This window comes from Heterodontus francisci, chromosome 41 (genome assembly GCF_036365525.1).
Source record: "Heterodontus francisci isolate sHetFra1 chromosome 41, sHetFra1.hap1, whole genome shotgun sequence".
Lineage (NCBI taxonomy): Eukaryota > Metazoa > Chordata > Chondrichthyes > Heterodontiformes > Heterodontidae > Heterodontus > Heterodontus francisci.
In genome coordinates, this window is record NC_090411.1 from 10,112,241 (window position 1) to 10,132,107 (window position 19,867).

The window sequence follows — 19,867 nt, forward strand, 5'->3', positions numbered from 1 at the left end:
AAACTCCCGGGAGCGACGGCTTACCGGTCGAGTTGTACTCGGCCCTGTGGGACTGGGTCGGCCCGGACCTGCTGGAAGTATACGAGAGTATGCTCCTGGCCGGCAGCATGTCAGAATCCATGAGAAAAGGCATCATCACCCTCATTTACAAGCAGAAGGGGGAGAGGGTAGAAATCAGAAATTGGCGGCCCATCTCACTGCTTAATGTTGATTACAAGATTCTGTCCAAAGTCATAGCCAGTCGAGTCAAGTCTGCTCTGGAGCTGGTGATTCACCCCGATCAGACCTGTACTGTACCCGGCAGGAAGATCTCTGATAGCCTCGCGCTACTCAGGGATACGATCGCCTACGTACGGGACAGGAGGGTGGACACCTGCCTCATCAGCCTGGACCAGGAGAAGGCTTTTGACAGGATATCGCACACCTACATGATGGACGTGCTTTCCAAAATGGGGTTTGGGGAGGGAATCTGCAATTGGATACAACTGCTCTACACAAACATCAGTAGCGCAGTGTCAATCAACGGGTGGGAATCGGAAAGTTTCCCGATCAAATCTGGAGTCAGACAGGGCTGTCCTCTGTCCCCGGTCTTGTTTGTTTGCTGTATTGAACCCTTTGCTGAGTCTATTAGGAAGGATGCGAGCATAAGAGGGGTGACAATCCCAGGCAGCGGAGGCACTCAGGTCAAAACCTCCCTGTACATGGATGACGTCGCCGTCTTCTGCTCGGATCCGCTGTCCGTGCGCAGACTGATGAGCATCTGCGACCAGTTCGAACTGGCCTCGGGAGCCAAAGTTAACCACGGCAAGAGCGAGGCCATGTTCTTTGGGAACTGGGCTGACCGATCCTTTGTCCCCTTCACCGTCAGGTCAGATTACCTGAAGGTGCTGGGGATATGGTTCGGAAGGGCCGGGGCGTGCACCAAAACATGGGAGGAGCGAATAGCCAAGGTACGACAAAAGTTGGGCATGTGGGGGCAGCGATCTCTCTCCATTGTGGGTAAGAACCTGGTCATCAGGTGCGAGGCGCTCACGTTGTTGCTCTACGTGGCGCAGGTCTGGCCCATCCCCCACTCCTGCGCCGTGGCAGTCACCCGAGCCATTTTCCGCTTCGTCTGGGGATCTAAAATGGACCGGGTCCGGAGGGACACGATGTTCAAATCTCTGGACATGGGCGGGAAAAATGTACCCAACGTGGCCCTCATCCTGATGACCACCTTCGTGTGCGGCTGCATCAAGCTATGTGTAGATCCCCAGTACGCAAACTCCAAGTGTCACTACGTGCTGAGGTTCTATCTGTCCCCGGTGTTGCGAAGGATGGGCCTGGTCACATTGCCGCGGAACGCACCGTGCAGTTGGGCGGCGCCGTACCACCTATCCTTCGTGGAGCAGTTTCTGCGGAAAAACACCTTTGACCACCGGTCCATCAGGCAGTGGTCTGCACGGAATGTCCTCAAGGCCCTACGGGAAAAGGAAACGGTGGATCCTGTCGGATGGTTCCCCGAGCAGACCGTCAAAGTCATTTGGCGGAATGCCTCATCACCAGAACTTTCAAACAAGCACCAAGACGTAGCTTGGCTGGTGGTGAGAAGGGCCCTCCCCGTCAGATCCTTCATGCACACCCGAAGTCTCGCCCCCTCCGCACAGTGCCCCCGCGTTGGCTGTGGTGGGGAAGAGACGGTCGCCCACCTCCTCCTGGAATGTGCCTTTGCAAAGCAGGTGTGGAAAGAGATGCAGTGGTTTTTGTCAAGGTTCATCCCAAGCAGCTCTGTAACACAGGAGTCTGTGCTCTACGGGCTGTTCCCAGGGACGCACACCGAGACAAACATCAACTGCTGCTGGAGGACTATCAATTCGGTGAAAGACGCCCTTTGGTCTGCCCGAAACTTGCTGGTCTTCCAGCGCAAAGAGTTGTCCACCACCGAATGTTGCAGACTGGCACATTCCAAGGTCCAGGACTACGTGCTGAGGGACGCACTAAAGCTTGGGGCAGCCGCAGCAAAGGCTCAATGGGGAAAGACCACAGTGTAAGGTTCCCCCACCAAGCTGGACTGAGGGGCTGGAACCATGGGAAGCCCCTCGAACTGTATCGTTAATATTCTCAATTGCTGTAAATGTAAAACTGTAATTGACATGACAATTGTGAAACGGAAGGGTTGGGAAGAAACTCATGACATTATTGATAGAAACTGATCTCGCTTGCAATGTTTGTATTTTTTCGTGCTGTTTGGAAACTGTTTGGCAATGTAATTTTTACAGATTTTTATGAATAAAGTATATTTTGGAAATAAAAAAAAAAAAAAAATTTGATTGAGAAGAGACCATGATCATTGCCTTTTGATCCTGGGGAAGTTTTGAGTAAAATGGCTATAACCAATTTTCGAGCTTCGGGCCAGGGAGTGCGCAACACCGTTCGGGTGGTCGTGAAGGACAAGGAAGGAGATGCACCGGTCGATCGCACCTTCTTCATCAAGAAAATTCTTTTCGATTGTTGCGGATTTCAAGCGACGGACGTCTTCTGCCTGCAGGATTTCCCCAGCAGTGGATACTTCGCCGTGACGTTCCGGAACGTGGCGGGATGCATCAAGTTCCTGAAGGCGTTCAAGGAGAAAGGGGACCGGGCGCCACTGTCGATCCTCACAGCGGAGCCGCTCTTCACGCTTCCGTCACAACGGGACCGGGTGGTGACGATTCACCTCTACAACCCCCATGTTCCGGTGGTGGACGTACTCACCTTTCTCGCCAGGTACGTCGAGGTGGCCGGCAGCAGCACTGATGTCAAGGACCCCTTTGGGATCTGGACCAGCAAGCGGCAGGTCAAGGTGACCTTGAAGGTAGATCCCAGTGGAGCCATCATCCACCCTCCCTCCAGCTTCGCTATCGGGGGAAGTCGAGGCTTCTTGGTCTACGCTGGGCAGCCCAGAGTTTGTCGCACCTGTGGCAAATCTGGTCACATGGCAGCCAACTGCAGCACGGTTGTTTGCAAGAACTGCAAGGAGGAAGGCCATCAGACCAAGGACTGTAAGCAGACTAAGTGTTGCAACTTGTGCGGTGCGGCAGGCCATCTCTACAAGACCTGCCCCAAACGTTGTCTCAGCTATGCTCAGGCGGCAAGGTCCAAGGAATGGCAGGGCGAAGGTTCGACGACGGCGTCCGCTGTTCGAAAGGAGACCAGCAACCTTCTCCGCAGTGAGGAACTTCAACCTGAGAAGGAAGGGGAGGCGGCTGAAACCAACGACCCAGCACCTACCCAGCGCCCGGAAACCCCTCCTCCACAGACAGAATCAATGGAGGAGGAGGCAGCAGATGGACAAACAGGTCAGTGGCAAGTGGTCCAGAGGAAAACCACAAAGAAAAAACATCCCAAAGCCACCACCCAAACCAGTGGCAAGAGGAGGCTCTCTTCTGAATCAGACTGCAACAACTCCTCTTCACTGGACGGGGAAATGCTGGAACGACAGCCCCTTCAAAAGAGGCGGCAGAACTCCGAGATGGATGATCAAGCATCCCAGCGCCCGGGCACTGGAAGCTGTGATGGGCCCGGCGTGCCCCAACCCCAATTCCCCACACGTAACGACGTGGCCAACGCATCTCAGCTCCGGGACACCGGGAGCAAAGACACGTCTGGCGCACCTGAGCTCCGGGAGACCGGGAGCTGTGATGTTTTCGAGGAGGAACAGATGGAAGCAGCTGAGGACAACCCAATCCTCTCTGCCTACAAGACCCCCCCGATGTCACCCGAGCGGCACAAACCCTGCAGGAAAAATCAGGAGGGGTTTCTGAGCCCAACCAACGTGAAACTGCTTGCGCATACGATGGGTATGCAGGAACATCCCGAAGGGGAAGGACTGGGACTAGCGAGGACAAATGGTATGGGAAGCAACAACTAATTTTTAGTTAAAAATGGGTGTAAGAATTGCTTCCATTAATGTGCGTAGCATTAAATCGACTACGCGATGTGTTTCAACCTTGGATTACCTTGCCAAGGTCAAAGCTGACCTACTGTTTCTGCAGGAGTGTGGAATACCACACCTCAGCACCTACAGGCAGTGGTCGCGATGGTGGTCCCACGGGCCATCGATCTGGTCGGGGGGTAATGACTGCCGTTCCTCCGGCCTGGGTATTCTGCTGCGGGGAGGTAACTTCACCATCTCCGAAGTTAAGGAGGTGGTGGGCGGCCGCCTCCTCGTAGCAGACGTGATGTACAACAACGCTCCGCTCCGGTTGATCAACGTGTACGCCCCGGTACAACGCAGCGAGCGGCTGACCGTCTTCCAGCAGCTCCCACTGCTGCTGGCGACGTCCAGGCCGGTCATCCTAGGCGGTGACTTCAACTGCATCATCGATGCGGCTGGACGATCCGGCAGTGACGACAGAAAACTGGACGCTACGTCCAGATTCCTCATAGAAACAGTTAAGGATGCCAAACTGCACGACGTCTTCAGCAAACCTGCAGACGGAGCGCAGCGCAGATACACATGGTCAAGATCGGACGGGTCTGCCCGTTCCAGGATTGACTTCCTGTTTGTTTCCCGTGCTGTCACGGTCGGATCCACCGACGTCAAGCCGGTGTTCTTCTCCGACCACTGCCTCTTACTGGCCGACTGTCACTTACAGGACGACCAGCGGGTTGGCAGAGGGACGTGGAAGCTCAATGCGACACTGCTGACCCCAGAGAACGTTGAGGAACTCAAAAGGGATTACAATGGTTGGAGGACCGTGAAACCCCTCTTTGAGTCTCCAGTTCACTGGTGGGAAGCGATTAAGGAGAACATCAAGAGGTTCTTCATCCACAAAGGTGTTCAGAAGGCGAGAGAGAGACAGAGGGAACTGTCCCGACTCCAGAAAATTATGCAAAATCTACTCCGGTTGCAGTCAATGGGGGTCGAGGTCAAGGAGGACCTCCAAGAGGTGAAGAGCCAGCAGGCCTCGCTCTTTGCCAAGGAGGCCTCCAAGATCATCTTCCGGTCCAGAGTCCGCTCCATCGAGCAGGATGAGACGTGCTCGCGTTACTTCTTCCAAAAGGTACACAGAGAGAGCTCTGTCATCAGCAGCCTGAAGGAAGAAGATGGCTCGGTAACGTCTTCGCAGTCCGACATACTAAGGATCAGCAAATCCTTTTATGCTGGGCTGTATGACGCGAAGCCCACAGACAGCAGAGCCTCCCAGTCCTTCCTGTCATCTATCACAGAGGTCTTAGATGACAGCAGGAGGGAGGGACTGGACAAGCCGCTAACTCTGGACGAGCTGACAAAGGCCGTCGAGTCTTTCGAGGCGAGTAAAACTCCCGGGAGCGACGGCTTACCGGTCGAGTTGTACTCGGCCCTGTGGGACTGGGTCGGCCCGGACCTGCTGGAAGTATACGAGAGTATGCTCCTGGCCGGTAGCATGTCAGAATCCATGAGAAAAGGCATCATCACCCTCATTTACAAGCAGAAGGGGGAGAGGGTAGAAATCAGAAATTGGCGGCCCATCTCACTGCTTAATGTTGATTACAAGATTCTGTCCAAAGTCATAGCCAGTCGAGTCAAGTCTGCTCTGGAGCTGGTGATTCACCCCGATCAGACCTGTACTGTACCCGGCAGGAAGATCTCTGATAGCCTCGCGCTACTCAGGGATACGATCGCCTACGTACGGGACAGGAGGGTGGACACCTGCCTCATCAGTCTGGACCAGGAGAAGGCTTTTGACAGGATATCGCACACCTACATGATGGACGTGCTTTCCAAAATGGGGTTTGGGGAGGGAATCTGCAATTGGATCCAACTGCTCTACACAAACATCAGTAGCGCAGTGTCAATCAACGGGTGGGAATCTGAAAGTTTCCCGATCAAATCTGGAGTCAGACAGGGCTGTTCTCTTTCCCCGGTCTTGTTTGTTTGCTGTATTGAACCCTTTGCTGAGTCTATTAGGAAGGATGCGAGCATAAGAGGGGTGACAATCCCAGGCAGCGGAGGCACTCAGGTCAAAACCTCCCTGTACATGGATGACGTCGCCGTCTTCTGCTCGGATCCGCTGTCCGTGCGCAGACTGATGAGCATCTGCGACCAGTTCGAACTGGCCTCGGGAGCCAAAGTTAACCACGGCAAGAGCGAGGCCATGTTCTTTGGGAACTGGGCTGACCGATCCTTTGTCCCCTTCACCGTCAGGTCAGATTACCTGAAGGTGCTGGGGATATGGTTCGGAAGGGCCGGGGCGTGCACCAAAACATGGGAGGAGCGAGTAGCCAAGGTACGACAAAAGTTGGGCATGTGGGGGCAGCGGTCTCTCTCCATTGTGGGTAAGAACCTGGTCATCAGGTGCGAGGCGCTCACGTTGTTGCTCTACGTGGCGCAGGTCTGGCCCATACCCCACTCCTGCGCCGTGGCAGTCACCCGAGCCATTTTCCGCTTCGTCTGGGGATCTAAAATGGACCGGGTCCGGAGGGACACGATGTTCAAATCTCTGGACAAGGGCGGGAAAAATGTACCCAACGTGGCCCTCATCCTGATGACCACCTTCGTGTGCGGCTGCATCAAGCTATGTGTCGATCCCCAGTACGCAAACTCCAAGTGTCACTACGTGCTGAGGTTCTATCTGTCCCCGGTGTTGCGAAGGATGGGCCTGGTCACATTGCCGCGGAACGCTCCGTGCAGTTGGGCGGCGCCGTACCACCTATCCTTCGTGGAGCAGTTTCTGCGGAAAAACACCTTTGACCACCGGTCCATCAGGCAGTGGTCTGCACGGAATGTCCTCAAGGCCCTACGGGAAAAGGAAACGGTGGATCCTGTCGGATGGTTCCCCGAGCAGACCGTCAAAGTCATTTGGCGGAATGCCTCATCACCAGAACTTTCAAACAAGCACCAAGACGTAGCTTGGCTGGTGGTGAGAAGGGCCCTCCCCGTCAGATCCTTCATGCACACCCGAAGTCTCGCCCCCTCCGCACAGTGCCCCCGCGTTGGCTGTGGTGGGGAAGAGACGGTCGCCCACCTCCTCCTGGAATGTGCCTTTGCAAAGCAGGTGTGGAAAGAGATGCAGTGGTTTTTGTCAAGGTTCATCCCAAGCAGCTCTGTAACACAGGAGTCTGTGCTCTACGGGCTGTTCCCAGGGACGCACACCGAGACAAACATCAACTGCTGCTGGAGGGCTATCAATTCGGTGAAAGACGCCCTTTGGTCTGCCCGAAACCTGCTGGTCTTCCAGCGCAAAGAGTTGTCCACCACCGAATGTTGCAGACTGGCACATTCCAAGGTCCAGGACTACGTGCTGAGGGACGCACTAAAGCTTGGGGCAGCCGCAGCAAAGGCTCAATGGGGAAAGACCACAGTGTAAGGTTCCCCCACCAAGCTGGACTGAGGGGCTGGAACCATGGGAAGCCCCTCGAACTGTATCGTTAATATTCTCAATTGCTGTAAATGTAAAACTGTAATTGACATGACAATTGTGAAACGGAAGGGTTGGGAAGAAACTCATGACATTATTGAAAGAAACTGATCTCTTTTGCAATGTTTGTATTTTTTCGTGCTGGTTGGAAACTGTTTGGCAATGTAATTTTTACAGATTTTTATGAATAAAGTATATTTTGGAAATAAAAAAAAAAAAATCGGTTGTCCACCACCGAATGTTGCAGACTGGCACATTCCAAGGTCCAGGACTACGTGCTGAGGGACGCACTAAAGCTTGGGGCAGCCGCAGCAAAGGCTCAATGGGGAAAGACCACAGTGTAAGGTTCCCCCACCAAGCTGGACTGAGGGGCTGGAACCATGGGAAGCCCCTCGAACTGTATCGTTAATATTCTGAATTGCTGTAAATGTAAAACTGTAATTGACATGACAATTGTGAAACGGAAGGGTTGGGAAGAAACTCATGACATTATTGAAAGAAACTGATCTCTTTTGCAATGTTTGTATTTTTTCGTGCTGTTTGGAAACTGTTTGGCAATGTAATTTTTACAGATTTTTATGAATAAAGTATATTTTGGAAAAAAAAAAGTATCTGTTCTTATCAGTTTAATATCTGATACGTCCCCTATTTGGGGACCAAATATTAAATTGATTTTTGGGACAGGGAGATGGAACAGGGGCTTGCCCCGTCCACTCCATGCATCCACCTGGTATTGCAGTGTTTCTAGGAGCGGTGCAGCTTCCCCCCTCCATGGGGGTGAGACCCCTGCTGAAAAATAGAATTCGCAATAGTGACGGCGCTGCTGCTCGGCTGACTTTGCTGCAGTTTTCCCTGGGCGCTACGCTGCCCCCTGTTGGATTGCCCCGCAGTTGCAGGCCGCCCTTTGCTACCCAGCGCGCGCGCGTGTCTTTTTTCCTGCGCAATGCCTCGCGCAGAAGCGCAAGGAATGGCTGCGCGTGGCATGCACGCGTGCTTTCCTTTCTGCTTGCAAGGCCCGGCAACAAAAGGAGCTCTGGCTCAAAGACCGCCCGCCGTCGCCTCTTTCGCCCGAGGCTCGCCCACCCGGCGGCTACTTTGACGTAGAGGCCGCACGCCGGGCCTGACGCGCGCAGCAAATGCAGTTTTACGGCTATCGCTTCTCGGCCTTTTGGCTAAGATCAAGTGTAGTATCTGTTCTTATCAGTGCTTATTTGATCTTCAGTGGACGGGGAAATGCTGGAACGACAGCCCCTTCAAAAGAGGCGGCAGAACTCCGAGATGGATGATAAAGCATCCCAGCCCCCGGGCACTGGAAGCTGTGATGGGCCCAGCGTGCCCCAACCCCAATGCCCCACACGTAACGACGTGGCCAACGCATCTCAGCTCCAGGACACCGGGAGCAAAGACACGTCTGGCGCACCTGAGCTCCGGGAGACCGGGAGCTGTGATGTTTTCGAGGAGGAACAGATGGAAGCAGCTGAGGACAACCCAATCCTCTCTGCCTACAAGACCCCCCCGATGTCACCCGAGCGGCACAAACCCTGCATGAAAAATCAGGAGGGGTTTCTGAGCCCAACCAACGTGAAACTGCTTGCGCATACGATGGGTATGCAGGAACATCCCGAAGGGGAAGGACTGGGACTAGCGAGGACAAATGGTATGGGAAGCAACAACTAATTTTTAGTAAAAAATGGGTGTAAGAATTGCTTCCATTAATGTGCGTAGCATTAAATCGACTACGCGATGTGTTTCAACCTTGGATTACCTTGCCAAGGTCAAAGCTGACCTACTGTTTCTGCAGGAGTGTGGAATACCACACCTCAGCACCTACAGGCAGTGGTCGCGATGGTGGTCCCACGGGCCATCGATCTGGTCGGGGGGTAATGACTGCCGTTCCTCCGGCCTGGGTATTCTGCTGCGGGGAGGTAACTTCACCATCTCCGAAGTTAAGGAGGTGGTGGGCGGCCGCCTCCTCGTAGCAGACGTGATGTACAACAACGCTCCGCTCCGGTTGATCAACGTGTACGCCCCGGTACAACGCAGCGAGCGGCTGACCGTCTTCCAGCAGCTCCCACTGCTGCTGGCGACGTCCAGGCCGGTCATCCTAGGCGGTGACTTCAACTGCATCATCGATGCGGCTGGACGATCCGGCAGTGACGACAGCAAACTGGACGCTACGTCCAGATTCCTAGTAGAAACAGTTAAGGATGCCAAACTGCACGACGTCTTCAGCAAACCTGCAGACGGAGCGCAGCGCAGATACACATGGTCAAGATCGGACGGGTCTGCCCGTTCCAGGATTGACTTCCTGTTTGTGTCCCGTGCTGTCACGGTCGGATCCACCGACGTCAAGCCGGTGTTCTTCTCCGACCACTGCCTCTTACTGGCCGACTGTCACTTACAGGACGACCAGCGGGTTGGCAGAGGGACGTGGAAGCTCAATGCGACACTGCTGACCCCAGAGAACGTTGAGGAACTCAAAAGGGATTACAAAGGTTGGAGGACCGTGAAACCCCTCTTTGAGTCTCCAGTTCACTGGTGGGAAGCGATTAAGGAGAACATCAAGAGGTTCTTCATCCACAAAGGTGTTCAGAAGGCGAGAGAGAGACAGAGGGAACTGTCCCGACTCCAGAAAATTATGCAAAATCTACTCCGGTTGCAGTCAATGGGGGTCGAGGTCAAGGAGGACCTCCAAGAGGTGAAGAGCCAGCAGGCCTCGCTCTTTGCCAAGGAGGCCTCCAAGATCATCTTCCGGTCCAGAGTCCGCTCCATCGAGCAGGATGAGACGTGCTCGCGTTACTTCTTCCAAAAGGTACACAGAGAGAGCTCTGTTATCAGCAGCCTGAAGGAAGAAGATGGCTCGGTAACGTCTTCGCAGTCCGACATACTAAGGATCAGCAAATCCTTTTATGCTGGGTTGTATGACGCGAAGCCCACAGACAGCAGAGCCTCCCAGTCCTTCCTGTCATCTGTCACAGAGGTCTTAGATGACAGCAGGAGGGAGGGACTGGACAAGCCGCTAACTCTGGACGAGCTGACAAAGGCCGTCGAGTCTTTCGAGGCGAGTAAAACTCCCGGGAGCGACGGCTTACCGGTCGAGTTGTACTCGGCCCTGTGGGACTGGGTCGGCCCGGACCTGCTGGAAGTATACGAGAGTATGCTCCTGGCCGGCAGCATGTCAGAATCCATGAGAAAAGGCATCATCACCCTCATTTACAAGCAGAAGGGGGAGAGGGTAGAAATCAGAAATTGGCGGCCCATCTCACTGCTTAATGTTGATTACAAGATTCTGTCCAAAGTCATAGCCAGTCGAGTCAAGTCTGCTCTGGAGCTGGTGATTCACCCCGATCAGACCTGTACTGTACCCGGCAGGAAGATCTCTGATAGCCTCGCGCTACTCAGGGATACGATCGCCTACGTACGGGACAGGAGGGTGGACACCTGCCTCATCAGCCTGGACCAGGAGAAGGCTTTTGACAGGATATCGCACACCTACATGATGGACGTGCTTTCCAAAATGGGGTTTGGGGAGGGAATCTGCAATTGGATACAACTGCTCTACACAAACATCAGTAGCGCAGTGTCAATCAACGGGTGGGAATCGGAAAGTTTCCCGATCAAATCTGGAGTCAGACAGGGCTGTCCTCTGTCCCCGGTCTTGTTTGTTTGCTGTATTGAACCCTTTGCTGAGTCTATTAGGAAGGATGCGAGCATAAGAGGGGTGACAATCCCAGGCAGCGGAGGCACTCAGGTCAAAACCTCCCTGTACATGGATGACGTCGCCGTCTTCTGCTCGGATCCGCTGTCCGTGCGCAGACTGATGAGCATCTGCGACCAGTTCGAACTGGCCTCGGGAGCCAAAGTTAACCACGGCAAGAGCGAGGCCATGTTCTTTGGGAACTGGGCTGACCGATCCTTTGTCCCCTTCACCGTCAGGTCAGATTACCTGAAGGTGCTGGGGATATGGTTCGGAAGGGCCGGGGCGTGCACCAAAACATGGGAGGAGCGAATAGCCAAGGTACGACAAAAGTTGGGCATGTGGGGGCAGCGATCTCTCTCCATTGTGGGTAAGAACCTGGTCATCAGGTGCGAGGCGCTCACGTTGTTGCTCTACGTGGCGCAGGTCTGGCCCATCCCCCACTCCTGCGCCGTGGCAGTCACCCGAGCCATTTTCCGCTTCGTCTGGGGATCTAAAATGGACCGGGTCCGGAGGGACACGATGTTCAAATCTCTGGACATGGGCGGGAAAAATGTACCCAACGTGGCCCTCATCCTGATGACCACCTTCGTGTGCGGCTGCATCAAGCTATGTGTAGATCCCCAGTACGCAAACTCCAAGTGTCACTACGTGCTGAGGTTCTATCTGTCCCCGGTGTTGCGAAGGATGGGCCTGGTCACATTGCCGCGGAACGCACCGTGCAGTTGGGCGGCGCCGTACCACCTATCCTTCGTGGAGCAGTTTCTGCGGAAAAACACCTTTGACCACCGGTCCATCAGGCAGTGGTCTGCACGGAATGTCCTCAAGGCCCTACGGGAAAAGGAAACGGTGGATCCTGTCGGATGGTTCCCCGAGCAGACCGTCAAAGTCATTTGGCGGAATGCCTCATCACCAGAACTTTCAAACAAGCACCAAGACGTAGCTTGGCTGGTGGTGAGAAGGGCCCTCCCCGTCAGATCCTTCATGCACACCCGAAGTCTCGCCCCCTCCGCACAGTGCCCCCGCGTTGGCTGTGGTGGGGAAGAGACGGTCGCCCACCTCCTCCTGGAATGTGCCTTTGCAAAGCAGGTGTGGAAAGAGATGCAGTGGTTTTTGTCAAGGTTCATCCCAAGCAGCTCTGTAACACAGGAGTCTGTGCTCTACGGGCTGTTCCCAGGGACGCACACCGAGACAAACATCAACTGCTGCTGGAGGACTATCAATTCGGTGAAAGACGCCCTTTGGTCTGCCCGAAACTTGCTGGTCTTCCAGCGCAAAGAGTTGTCCACCACCGAATGTTGCAGACTGGCACATTCCAAGGTCCAGGACTACGTGCTGAGGGACGCACTAAAGCTTGGGGCAGCCGCAGCAAAGGCTCAATGGGGAAAGACCACAGTGTAAGGTTCCCCCACCAAGCTGGACTGAGGGGCTGGAACCATGGGAAGCCCCTCGAACTGTATCGTTAATATTCTCAATTGCTGTAAATGTAAAACTGTAATTGACATGACAATTGTGAAACGGAAGGGTTGGGAAGAAACTCATGACATTATTGATAGAAACTGATCTCGCTTGCAATGTTTGTATTTTTTCGTGCTGTTTGGAAACTGTTTGGCAATGTAATTTTTACAGATTTTTATGAATAAAGTATATTTTGGAAATAAAAAAAAAATCTGTTCTTATCAGTGCTTATTTGATTGAGAAGAGACCATGATCATTGCCTTTTGATCCTGGGGAAGCTTTGAGTAAAATGGCTATAACCAGTTTTCGAGCTTCGGGCCAGGGAGTGCGCAACACCGTTCGGGTGGTCGTGAAGGACAAGGAAGGAGATGCACCGGTCGATCGCACCTTCTTCATCAAGAAAATTCTCTTCGATTGCTGCGGATTTCAAGCGACGGATGTCTTCTGCCTGCAGGATTTCCCCAGCAGTGGATACTTCGACGTGATGTTCCGGAACGTGGCGGGATGCATCAAGTTCCTGAAGGCGTTCAAGGAGAAAGGGGACCGGGCGCCACTGTCGATCCTCACAGCGGAGCCGCTCTTCACGCTTCCGTCACAACGGGACCGGGTGGTGACGATTCACCTCTACAACCCCCATGTTCCGGTGGTGGATGTACTCACCTTTCTCGCCAGGTACGTCGAGGTGGCCGGCAGCAGCACTGATGTCAAGGACCCCTTTGGGATCTGGACCAGCAAGCGGCAGGTCAAGGTGACCTTGAAGGTAGATCCCAGTGGAGCCATCATCCACCCTCCCTCCAGCTTCGCTATCGGGGGAAGTCGAGGCTTCTTGGTCTACGCTGGGCAGCCCAGAGTTTGCCGCACCTGTGGCAAATCTGGTCACATGGCAGCCAACTGCAGCACGGTTGTTTGCAAGAACTGCAAGGAGGAAGGCCATCAGACCAAGGACTGTAAGCAGACTAAGTGTTGCAACTTGTGCGGTGCGGCAGGCCATCTCTACAAGACCTGTCCCAAACGTTGTCTAAGCTATGCTCAGGCGGCAAGGTCCAAGGAATGGCCGGGCGAAGGTTCGACGAAGGCGTCCGCTGTTCGAAAGGAGACCAGCAACCTTCTCCGCAGTGAGGAACTTCAACCTGAGAAGGAAGGGGAGGCGGCTGAAACCAACGACCCAGCACCTACCCAGTGCCTGGAAACCCCTCCCCCACAGACAGAATCAATGGAGGAGGAGGCAGCAGATGGACAAACAGGTCAGTGGCAAGTGGTCCAGAGGAAAACCACAAAGAAAAAACATCCCAAAGCCACCACCCAAACCAGTGGCAAGAGGAGGCTCTCTTCTGAATCAGACTGCAACAACTCCTCTTCACTGGACGGGGAAATGCTGGAACGACAGCCCCTTCAAAAGAGGCGGCAGAACTCCGAGATGGATGATAAAGCATCCCAGCCCCCGGGCACTGGAAGATGTGATGGGCCCGGCGTGCCCCAACCCCAATGCCCCACACGTAACGAAGTGGCCAACGCATCTCAGCTCTGCGACACTGGAAGCAAAGACACGTCTGGCGCACCTGAGCTCCGGGAGTCCGGGAGCTGTGATGTTTTCGAGGATGAACAGATGGAAGCAGCTGAGGACAACCCAATCCTCTCTGCCTACAAGACCCCCCCCGATGTCACCCGAGCGGCACAAACCCTGCATGAAAAATCAGGAGGGGTTTCTGAGCCCAACCAACGTGAAACTGCTTGCGCATACGATGGGTATGCAGGAACATCCCGAAGGGGAAGGACTGGGACTAGCGAGGACAAATGGTATGGGAAGCAACAAATAATTTTTAGAAAAAAATGGGTGTAAGGATTGCTTCCATTAATGTGCGTAGCATTAAATCTACTACGCGATGTGTTTCAACCTTGGATTACCTTGCCAAGGTCAAAGCTGACCTACTGTTTCTGCAGGAGTGTGGAATACCACACCTCAGCACCTACAGGCAGTGGTCGCGATGGTGGTCCCACGGGCCATCGATCTGGTCGGGGGGGTAATGACTGCCGTTCCTCCGGCCTGGGTATTCTGCTGCGGGGAGGTAACTTCACCATCTCCGAAGTTAAGGAGGTGGTGGGCGGCCGCCTCCTCGTAGCAGACGTGATGTACAACAACGCTCCGCTCCGGTTGATCAACGTGTACGCCCCGGTACAACGCAGCGAGCGGCTGACCGTCTTCCAGCAACTCCCACTGCTGCTGGCGACGTCCAGGCCGGTCATCCTAGGCGGTGACTTCAACTGCATCATCGATGCGGCTGGACGAACCGGCAGTGACGACAGCAAACTGGACGCTACGTCCAGATTCCTAGTAGAAACAGTTAAGGATGCCAAACTGCACGACGTCTTCAGCAAACCTGCAGACGGAGCGCAGCGCAGATACACATGGTCAAGATCGGACGGGTCTGCCCGTTCCAGGATTGACTTCCTGTTTGTGTCCCGTGCTGTCACGGTCGGATCCACCGACGTCAAGCCGGTGTTCTTCTCCGACCACTGCCTCTTACTGGCCGACTGTCACTTACAGGACGACCAGCGGGTTGGCAGAGGGACGTGGAAGCTCAATGCGACACTGCTGACCCCAGAGAACGTTGAGGAACTCAAAAAGGATTACAAAGGTTGGAGGACCGTGAAACCCCGCTTTGAGTCTCCAGTTCACTGGTGGGAAGCGATAAAGGAGAACATCAAGAGGTTCTTCATCCACAAAGGTGTTCAGAAGGCGAGAGAGAGACAGAGGGAACTGTCCCGACTCCAGAAAATTATGCAAAATCTACTCCGGTTGCAGTCAATGGGGGTCGAGGTCAAGGAGGACCTCCAAGAGGTGAAGAGCCAGCAGGCCTCGCTCTTTGCCAAGGAGGCCTCCAAGATCATCTTCCGGTCCAGAGTCCGCTCCATCGAGCAGGATGAGACGTGCTCGCGTTACTTCTTCCAAAAGGTACACAGAGAGAGCTCTGTTATCAGCAGCCTGAAGGAAGAAGATGGCTCGGAAACGTCTTCGCAGTCCGACATACAAAGGATCAGCAAATCCTTTTATGCTGGGCTGTATGACGCGAAGCCCACAGACAGCAGAGCCTCCCAGTCCTTCCTGTCATCTATCACAGAGGTCTTAGATGACAGCAGGAGGGAGAGACTGGACAAGCCGCTAACTCTGGACGAGCTGACAAAGGCCGTCGAGTCTTTCGAGACGAGTAAAACTCCCGGGAGCGACGGCTTACCGGTCGAGTTGTACTCGGCCCTGTGGGACTGGGTCGGCCCGGACCTGCTGGAAGTATACGAGAGTATGCTCCTGGCCGGCAGCATGTCAGAATCCATGAGAAAAGGCATCATCACCCTCATTTACAAGCAGAAGGGGGAGAGGGCAGAAATCAGAAATTGGCGGCCCATCTCACTGCTTAATGTTGATTACAAGATTCTGTCCAAAGTCATAGCCAGTCGAGTCAAGTCTGCTCTGGAGTTGGTGATTCACCCCGATCAGACCTGTACTGTACCCGGCAGGAAGATCTCTGATAGTCTCGCGCTACTCAGGGATACGATCGCCTACGTACGGGACAGGAGGGTGGACACCTGCCTCATCAGCCTGGACCAGGAGAAGGCTTTTGACAGGATATCGCACACCTACATGATGGACGTGCTTTCCAAAATGGGGTTTGGGGAGGGAATCTGCAATTGGATCCAACTGCTCTACACAAACATCAGTAGCGCAGTGTCAATCAACGGGTGGGAATCTGAAAGTTTCCCGATCAAATCTGGAGTCAGACAGGGCTGTCCTCTGTCCCCGGTCGTGTTTGTTTGCTGTATTGAACCCTTTGCTGAGTCTATTAGGAAGGATGCGAGCATAAGAGGGGTGACAATCCCAGGCAGCGGAGGCACTCAGGTCAAAACCTCCCTGTACATGGATGACGTCGCCGTCTTCTGCTCGGATCCGCTGTCCGTGCGCAGACTGATGAGCATCTGCGACCAGTTCGAACTGGCCTCGGGAGCCAAAGTTAACCACAGCAAGAGCGAGGCCATGTTCTTTGGGAACTGGGCTGACCGATCCTTTGTCCCCTTCACCGTCAGGTCAGTTTACCTGAAGGTGCTGGGGATATGGTTCGGAAGGGCCGGGGCGTGCACCAAAACATGGGAGGAGCGAGTAGCCAAGGTACGACAAAAGTTGGGCATGTGGGGGCAGCGATCTCTCTCCATTGTGGGTAAGAACCTGGTCATCAGGTGCGAGGCGCTCACGTTGTTGCTCTACGTGGCGCAGGTCTGGCCCATACCCCACTCCTGCGCCGTGGCAGTCACCCGAGCCATTTTCCGCTTCGTCTGGGGATCTAAAATGGACCGGGTCCGGAGGGACACGATGTTCAAATCTCTGGACATGGGCGGGAAAAATGTACCCAACGTGGCCCTCATCCTGATGACCACCTTCGTGTGCGGCTGCATCAAGCTATGTGTAGATCCCCAGTACGCAAACTCCAAGTGTCACTACGTGCTGAGGTTCTATCTGTCCCCGGTGTTGCGAAGGATGGGCCTGGTCACATTGCCGCGGAACGCTCCGTGCAGTTGGGCGGCGCCGTACCACCTATCCTTCGTTGAGCAGTTTCTGCGGAAAAACACCTTTGACCACCGGTCCATCAGGCAGTGGTCTGCACGGAATGTCCTCAAGGCCCTACGGGAAAAGGAAACGGTGGATCCTGTCGGATGGTTCCCTGAGCAGACCATCAAAGTCATTTGGCGGAATGCCTCATCAGCAGAACTTTCAAACAAGCACCAAGACGTAGCTTGGCTGGTGGTGAGAAGGGCCCTCCCCGTCAGATCCTTCATGCACACCCGAAGTCTCGCCCCCTCCACACAGTGCCCCCGCGTTGGCTGTGGTGGGGAAGAGACGGTCGCCCACCTCCTCCTGGAATGTGCCTTTGCAAAGCAGGTGTGGAAAGAGATGCATTGGTTTTTGTCAAGGTTCATCCCAAGCAGCTCTGTAACACAGGAGTCTGTGCTCTACGGGCTGTTCCCAGGGACGCACACCGAGACAAACATCAACTGCTGCTGGAGGACTATCAATTCGGTGAAAGACGCCCTTTGGTCTGCCCGAAACCTGCTGGTCTTCCAGCGCAAAGAGTTGTCCACCACCGAATGTTGCAGACTGGCACATTCCAAGGTCCAGGACTACGTGCTGAGGGACGCACTAAAGCTTGGGGCAGCCGCAGCAAAGGCTCAATGGGGAAAGACCACAGTGTAAGGTTCCCCCACCAAGCTGGACTGAGGGGCTGGAACCATGGGAAGCCCCTCGAACTGTATCGTTAATATTCTCAATTGCTGTATATGTAAAACTGTAATTGACATGACAATTGTGAAACGGAAGGGTTGGGAAGAAACTCATGACATTATTGAAAGAAACTGATCTCTTTTGCAATGTTTGTATTTTTTCGTGCTGTTTGGAAACTGTTTGGCAATGTAATTTTTACAGATTTTTATGAATAAAGTATATTTTGGAAATAAAAAAAAAAAGTATCTGTTCTTATCAGTTTAATATCTGATACGTCCCCTATCTGGGGACCAAATATTAAATTGATTTTTGGGACAGGGAGATGGAACAGGGGCTTGCCCCGTCCACTCCATGCATCCACCTGGTATTGCAGTGTTTCCAGGAGCGGTGCAGCTTCCCCCCTCCATGGGGGCGAGACCCCTGCTGAAAAATAGAATTCGCAATAGTGACGGCGCTGCTGCTCGGCTGACTTTGCTGCAGTTTTCCCTGGGCGCTACGCTGCCCCCTGTTGGATTGCCTCGCAGTTGCAGGCCGCCCTTTGCTGCCCAGCGCGCGCGCGTGTCTTTTTTCCTGCGCAATGCCTCGCGCAGAAGCGCAAGGAATGGCTGCGCGTGGCATGCACGCGTGCTTTCCTTTCTGCTTGCAAGGCCTGGCAACAAAAGGAGCTCTGGCTCAAAGACCGCCCGCCGTCGCCTCTTTCGCCCGAGGCTCGCCCACCCGGCGGCTACTTTGACGTAGAGGCCGCACGCCGGGCCTGACGCGCGCAGCAAACGCAGTTTTACGGCCATCGCTTCTCGGCCTTTTGGCTAAGATCAAGTGTAGTATCTGTTCTTATCAGTTTAACCTTTGACCACAGGTCCATCAGGCAGTGGTCTGCACGGAATGTCCTCAAGGCCCTACGGGAAAAGGAAACGGTGGATACTGTCGGATGGTTCCCCGAGCAGACCGTCAAAGTCATTTGGCGGAATGCCTCATCAGCAGAACTTTCAAACAAGCACCAAGACGTAGCTTGGCTGGTGGTGAGAAGGGCCCTCCCCGTCAGATCCTTCATGCACACCCGAAGTCTCGTCTCCTCCTCACAGTGCCCCTGCGTTGGCTGTGGTGGGGAAGAGACGGTCGCCCACCTCCTCCTGGAATGTGCCTTTGCAAAGCAGGTGTGGAAAGAGATGCATTGGTTTTTGTCAAGGTTCATCCCAAGCAGCTCTGTAACACAGGAGTCTGTGCTCTACGGGCTGTTCCCAGGGACGCACACCGAGACAAACATCAACTGCTGCTGGAGGACTATCAATTCGGTGAAAGACGCCCTTTGGTCTGCCCGAAACTTGCTGGTCTTCCAGCGCAAAGAGTTGTCCACCACCGAATGTTGCAGACTGGCACATTCCAAGGTCCAGGACTACGTGCTGAGGGACGCACTAAAGCTTGGGGCAGCCGCAGCAAAGGCTCAATGGGGAAAGACCACAGTGTAAGGTTCCCCCACCAAGCTGGACTGAGGGGCTGGAACCATGGGAAGCCCCTCGAACTGTATCGTTAATATTCTCAATTGCTGTATATGTAAAACTGTAATTGACATGACAATTGTGAAACGGAAGGGTTGGGAAGAAACTCATGACATTATTGAAAGAAACTGATCTCTTTTGCAATGTTTGTATTTTTTCGTGCTGTTTGGAAACTGTTTGGCAATGTAATTTTTACAGATTTTTATGAATAAAGTATATTTTGGAAATAAAAAAAAAAATCTGTTCTTATCAGTTTAATATCTGATACGTCCCCTATCTGGGGACCAAATATTGAATTGATTTTTGGGACAGGGAGATGGAGCAGGGGCTTGCCCCGTCCACTCCATGCATCCACCTGGTATTGCAGTGTTTCCAGGAGCGGTGCAGCTTCCCCCCTCCATGGGGGCGAGACCCCTGCTGAAAAATAGAATTCGCAATAGTGACGGCGCTGCTGCTCGGCTGACTTTGCTGCAGTTTTCCGTGGGCACTACGATGCCCCCTGTTGGATTGCCCCGCAGTTGCAGGCCGCCCTTTGCTGCCCAGCGCGCGCGGTTGTCTTTTTTCCTGCGCAATGCCTCGCGCAGAAGCG

The 19,867-nt window shown here is 54.0% G+C and overlaps 5 pseudogenes; all 5 read left to right on the top strand.

Annotated features, from left to right (window-relative positions):
• The first annotated feature begins 7,950 nt into the window (after window positions 1-7,950).
• LOC137354236 (U2 spliceosomal RNA) lies at window positions 7,951-8,125 on the top strand (annotated as a pseudogene).
• A 388-nt stretch (window positions 8,126-8,513) lies between these two features.
• Window positions 8,514-8,614, top strand: LOC137354728 (U2 spliceosomal RNA; annotated as a pseudogene).
• Window positions 8,615-18,000: 9,386 nt separating this feature from the next.
• On the top strand, window positions 18,001-18,180 carry LOC137354182 (U2 spliceosomal RNA; annotated as a pseudogene).
• A 388-nt stretch (window positions 18,181-18,568) lies between these two features.
• Window positions 18,569-18,670, top strand: LOC137354499 (U2 spliceosomal RNA; annotated as a pseudogene).
• An 823-nt stretch (window positions 18,671-19,493) lies between these two features.
• Window positions 19,494-19,670, top strand: LOC137354384 (U2 spliceosomal RNA; annotated as a pseudogene).
• The last annotated feature ends 197 nt before the right edge of the window (window positions 19,671-19,867 follow it).